The 6,000-nt window shown below is 42.2% G+C and overlaps 1 long non-coding RNA gene across 7 annotated transcripts in view; it reads right to left on the bottom strand.

The window, feature by feature from the left end:
• Window positions 1–1,203: 1,203 nt before the first annotated feature.
• The window catches only part of LOC103348744 (uncharacterized), a 47,348-nt gene continuing 42,551 nt past the window's right edge, over window positions 1,204–6,000 (bottom strand). For all 7 annotated transcript variants that reach the window (XR_011387313.1, XR_011387314.1, XR_007920691.2 and 4 more), the window contains 2 exons: window positions 3,051–3,164; window positions 1,204–2,037 (listed from right to left, as the gene is read on the bottom strand). This is a non-coding gene — a long non-coding RNA (uncharacterized lncRNA). The remainder of the gene's footprint in view (window positions 2,038–3,050; window positions 3,165–6,000) is intronic.

Genomic DNA, 6,000 nt, shown 5'->3' with positions numbered 1-6,000 from the left:
ATTAACTCATTAAGTTAAGGAGTGATACAATTGCCTTCATAGTTTACATAGCTAACATCTTAAAGCTGGGCTCTATTCTGAGAGGTTTGTAGGAACTCACAGTATACCCAAAGTATACCCAAAGTATATGCAAAGTATACCCACAGTATACTCAAAGTATACCCAATCTACCCAGAAACCTGGACAGACATTGCCATTCCAAAGGAAACTCTCTGGCCCCTCTCACCAATCAAAGGAAGGCCAGGTGCACTGTGGACCAACCAGAGGCCCACACATGAGCTGATCATGCAGTGCACATTCCCAACTTTGAACTATAAGACTCATTCCTCTAATCTTTCAGGGAGGCCAGGCCTTGCTTTGTGCTTTGCTATAAACGTCCCTTTTTTCTACTGCCCTGGTGCCTGTGATTGGCTTGCTGCATGTCAGACAAGCATCTTTACTTTTGTGTTTCTGTAGTAAATCTGCCCAACAGTTTCGGGGTATTCTACAGCAGGGGTTGGTGGTAATGGGATGAATGTGAGAAAAGAGGAGAAGTAGATTAATCATCTTGGCATTTCAGAGTGGACAGTGAGAGAGAGAGAGAGAGAGAAAGGTCTTCCTTTTGCCGTTGGTTCACCCTCCAATGGCCGGTGCGCTGCGGCCGGCGCATCGCGCTGATCTGAAGGCAGGAGCCAGGTGCTTCTCCTGGTCTCCCATGGGGTGCAGGGCCCAAGCACTTGGGCCATCCTCCACTGCCTTCCCGGGCCACAGCAGAGAGCTGGCCTAGAAGAGGGGCAACTGGGAAAGAATCCGGCGCCCCGACCAACCAGGACTAGAACCCAGTGTGCTGGCACCGCTAGGTGGAGCATTAGACTATTGAGCCGCGGCGCCGGCCTAGGGGCACCTGATTCTGTCCCGGTTGTTCCTCTTCCAGTCCAGCTCTCTGCTGTGGCCCGGGAAGGCAGCGGAGGATGGCCCAAGTGTTTGGGCCCTGCACCCTCATGGGAGACCAGGAGGAAACACCTGGCTCCTGGCTTCGGATCGGCGCAGCGCACTGGCCGCAGCACGCTGGCCGTAGCGCGCCAGCCGTAGCGGCCATTTGGGGAGTAAACCAACGGAAGGAAGACCTTTCTCTCTGTCTCTCTCTCTCTCTCTCACTGTCTAACTCTGCTTGTCAAAAACAAAAACAAAAACAAAAACAAAACAAAAAAAGTACAAAAAACAAATGTCCGTAGTATTTCCTGTAATTCTCGGTTTGTTTTCCTTTTTTCCTTTGATTTTGAAGCAATTAAGGAAAAGCTACCTGTCCGCTGGACAATGGGATTTTCTTTCTATCAGCACAGTGTCTTTAGAGGGTGAGCTGGTGACAAATAGAACACCAGGATGTAAGATCCAGGACCTTACCCCTTCTCTTTTAAAAGTCAGTTCAGTGTTTCCTCACTAAAATTGTCTCAAACAAAATTTAATCTATTCTTTTTCCTGTTTAGATAATATTGATCCTGTTAGGTATAATTCTATGTTGGAAAAAGAAACAGAGTTGTTGGCTATAATGGACTGAATGTTTATGACTCTCTCAAAATGTTAAAATCCTACTCTGTCCTGTATTACAAAGTAGCGCCTTTGGGAAATAATTAATTTTTGAGAGTAAAACCATCACAAATGGATTACTGTCCTTATAAAGGGGACTCTAGTTAGCTCACCCTACTTCTCTCCATGTGAGGATATGACTAGAAGTTGCCTGCACCGCTGAAGAATGTCTTCACCAGAATCCAACTATACTGTCACCCTGATCTCCAGCTCCAACCTGCAGAACTGTATTCTCGCTCATGCGCGCTCTCTCTCTCTTTTGCTTTCTCCACCCTTCCTCCCTCTCTAATTAATTAATTTCTAAAAGAAAGAATACAAACAGGGAGGGTGGATAAGCAGTAAATAAGAGTTTGGGGTTGGGGTTGATGGTACTTTTAGCCAAGGGCAGGTAAAGGAAGCCTCACCAAAAAGGCAACATTTGGGAAACACTTCAGGAATTTAATCTAGCAGGTACTTGGAGAAGAGCAGGTCCTGCAGAGAGAGTGGCAGATGCAAATTACTTGAAGTGGAAGGCGGAGGGTGTGTAAGAGGAGGCCCACTTGTCTGGAGTAGAGGGAACACAGGGAGTTGAACAGGAGATGTAGAGAAAGAGCTAATGAGGCCTCAGGTTCAGCAGGGCCTTGTATCCTCTGTAAAGATTTGGGCTTTTTCTCTGAGTAAGAGGAGAAGCCAGCAGAGCTTCTGAACACATGAATCACATGACCTGATTCTATCTGCCCACTTGAGGATAGAAAAGGGATAAGGACATTCGTAGGGCAGAAGTAGCGAGACCTGTTAGGAAGCTACTGTAATGATCCAGGAATGAGGCAGTGTTGCCTTGGACTGGGGAGATGTGTTTGCATTTTTAATATATTTTTAATGTTGTGCTCCCATTTCATGCATTCCAAGCACAATTTTTCTCTTTCACATTTTAACATATATGAAGTTAGAAAGGAATAGCATCTTATGATTGCTGTCGGGCCAGCGGCAGTTAGGATGGATATTGTTTAGTTAGTTAAAATCTTTCCAGAAATACTGTCTGGTAATTGCCAGCCCTAATCCATGGATACGGATGTGTTGTGACAAATCCAGATTTTATGTATTTAAATATCAAAGATTAGTATCTTTGCTCAGAAACACATCATAAATGTGCTTCTTTACTTATTACATTAACACAGTCAGCCCTCCATATCCAGGGCTCTGCATCTTCAGATTCTACCAAATGGGGTCAAAAATGTTCAGAAAAAACTGTCTTCTCTGAATATGTAGGGCCTTTTCTCTTGACATTATTCCCTAAACAGTACAGTGTAACAGCTATGCATTCATATAGCATTTGTGTTGTCCTAAGTATTATAAGGAGATGATTGAAAGTAGCAAGGGGGAGGTACATAGGTTATATGCAACTACTATGCCATTTTACACAAGGAACTGAGCATCCTCGGATTCTGGTATCATCAGTGAGGTCCTGGAACCAATCCCCTAGTAATATCAAGAAATGACTCTACCTTATTTGGGGCCATCATCCTTTTGCACCCAGGCATTAACTTTCTCTAAATTTCTTCAGCATTCCAGTTTTTCACCTTCAATAAACATTGCAGATTGGTGCCAGAGTTATCCTCCTGAAAATCAAAGTTAATCATATATGCATGGTTCTGATGCTCTATGGTAGCTACAGAAGTCATTCCTAACTTGACAGCTGCACAGGAGACCCCTGCAGTCTGCCTCTCACCTATTATATCTCCAGCTTATTTCTCACCATTCCCTAACTTGTACTTTCTCCTTATACTGAACTAAGACCAGGACCTTGTCTGAACTGCATTCTTTCCACTTGTTTTTACCTGTTTTTCTCCCAATAATTACTTAATCTCCAGGATCCAACTCTGCTGTCATCTCTTTTGTGAAATTTTTTTACCCTCAAGCAGATTAATTATTTATCTTTCCACAAAATACGCTGCATGGAAATATAACTCATGTGTTTGCCCCTTTGTCCCTTCCAGGAGGCTGTGAGCTGGGGAATCTCATTTAATTTTTGCCTCCCTTGGGCATAGTGATATACTTGGCATAGATCACTCATACAATATTTGTATTGTATGTTTTTATTATATTGGATTGGATGAACCACTATTCCCTCTTCTGCAAAATGCAGAGAATAATAGTACCTGCCTCATAAAGGTGTCTGCATTTTTGAGATTTCATTAAAATCAGTACAAGAAAGAATGATAGTTGACACATGAGTACTCAAATATTTGCTCTTTTATTTATGGCAGCACTGTTCTCAATAGCCAAGACAACTGTCCATCAACAGTTGAATGGATAAAACAATGTGGTATACGGTTCTAAGTACAATAAAAAAGAATGTCCTGTCATTCACAGTAAAGTGGATGGAACTGGAGGGTATTGTGTTACATGAAACAAGCCATACAGAGAAAGACAAATACTGCATGTTCTCCCTCATATTTATAGGATAAAATAAGGATCTCAGTACAGCACAGTGATTCCTAGAGGATGAGAAGAGCTGGGGGTAAGGTTGTTGGGGAAATGTTGAATAACTGGTACCAAAAAGACAGAATAAGTTCCTAGTTTTGTACAACACAGTGAGGTGATTATTATTCATAATAACCTATTATAAATTATCTAAACAAATAGAAGAAAGAGGTTTGAAGTTTCAATCATATAACAGCGAAAAGGAGGGTGAAAGATTAATTATCTTGATTTGACCTGTACAAATTGCACACATTTACTGAAGGACCACACTGTACTCCATACATATGTACAGTTATGGTTGGTGATTAAGTGATTAAGATACCACTTGGGATGCCCACATCCTATATTAGGATGCTTGACTTTAAGTCCTGCCTCCATTTCCAATTCCAGCTTCCTGTTGATGCACACTCTGCCGAATAGCAGGTGAGAATAGCTTTAGTACTTGAGTCCCTGCTGCCCATATGGGAGGGCTGGATTGCTTCAATTTGGCCTACTCACTATTGTTATGAGTATTTGGAGTGAATCAGTGGATCTCAATATCTCTCTCTGCCTTTCAAATAAATAATAATTTTAAAATTAAATTAAAATGTTTTTAAATCTAAAGAGATGGAAATGCTAAAGAATCAGTTTTGATCTCCACACATTGAATACATGTGTTGACTTGTCACACAGAAACCCACAAAAATGGGCAATTAAAATTTTAAGGTTTGTTCTTTGAAAAAACGTGTATTCTATTATAAATAATAATGCTATTATGTTTTAATGATCGTGGTAGATTTTACTCTTATATGAAATTAGTAATATCTATTTCTAAGTGTCAGAATGGGATCTGTCCCATCACAGAAACTCCTGGTGCACTCAAAGAAAAAGAAAAAAACTCAGTGAAATGAGAAGTAACCCATTTCATTTTTCTCTTGGTGACATAGTGATGAGATATATGATTATTTGAAGATTCTAAATATAGTGCACTGATGACCCAAAAGCTTCTCTCAAATTTCACTTTTTTTAATAGCTTCTGAAAAAATATTCCCAGGAGGATCAGCTTTTGATCTCAAGTTGGATAGTTTATATAGTTTACAGTGGTGTGTTGTGATTTATACATTGACTTTATCTCTTTTTATGTCTAGTTTTCTTTGGTCATGATAAACACATCACTCGGTTACGGTTACTCATTTAGTCTCTTCTAGTATGGAGATAAGCAATCTCATGCTTAGATTAAGTCACTAAAACAGACATCATTTGAGTCTTTGTTAATTCTATGATGCAAATCTCTGAATAATGAGGAAGGAGTGTATGATGCAGTGGTTAAGATGCCTACATCATTGGCCAGCGCCGCGGCTCACTAGGCTAATCCTCCGCCTAGCGGCGCCGGCACACCGGGTTCTAGTCCCGGTCGGGGCGCCGGATTCTGTCCCGGTTGCCCCTCTTCCAGGCCAGCCCTCTGCTGTGGCCAGGGAGTGCAGTGGAGGATGGCCCAGGTGCTTGGGCCCTGCACCCCATGGGAGACCAGGAAAAGCACCTGGCTCCTGGCTCCTGCCATCGGATCAGCGCAGTGCGCCGGCCGCAGCGTGCCGGCCGCGGCGGCCATTGGAGGGTGAACCAACCGCAAAAGGAAGACCTTTCTCTCTGTCTCTCTCTCTCACTGTCCACTCTGCCTGTCAAAAAAAAAAAAAAAAAAAAAAAAAAAAAGGATGCCTACATCAGAGTGCCTGGGTTCGAGTCCCAACTCTGTCTCCTGCTAATGCAAACCTTGGGAAACTCAAATACTTTAAAAAGGACTTTGATGCAATGTCTACCTATGACTTAGGAATTTTTCTGATTGCAACACCAATATAGATGAATGCTATGGTTTGCATGTTTGTCCCCTCCAAAACTCATGTTGAAATGTAACTGCCATTGTAACAGTATTAAGGGGTAGGAACTTTAAGAGTTGATGAGGCCAGGTGGGCTCTACCTTTATGAGTGGGACTG

This window comes from Oryctolagus cuniculus, chromosome 3 (assembly GCF_964237555.1).
Source record: "Oryctolagus cuniculus chromosome 3, mOryCun1.1, whole genome shotgun sequence".
In the NCBI taxonomy this organism is placed as follows: Eukaryota; Metazoa; Chordata; class Mammalia; order Lagomorpha; family Leporidae; genus Oryctolagus; species Oryctolagus cuniculus.
This window is presented reverse-complemented; position numbering and strand designations above follow the sequence as displayed.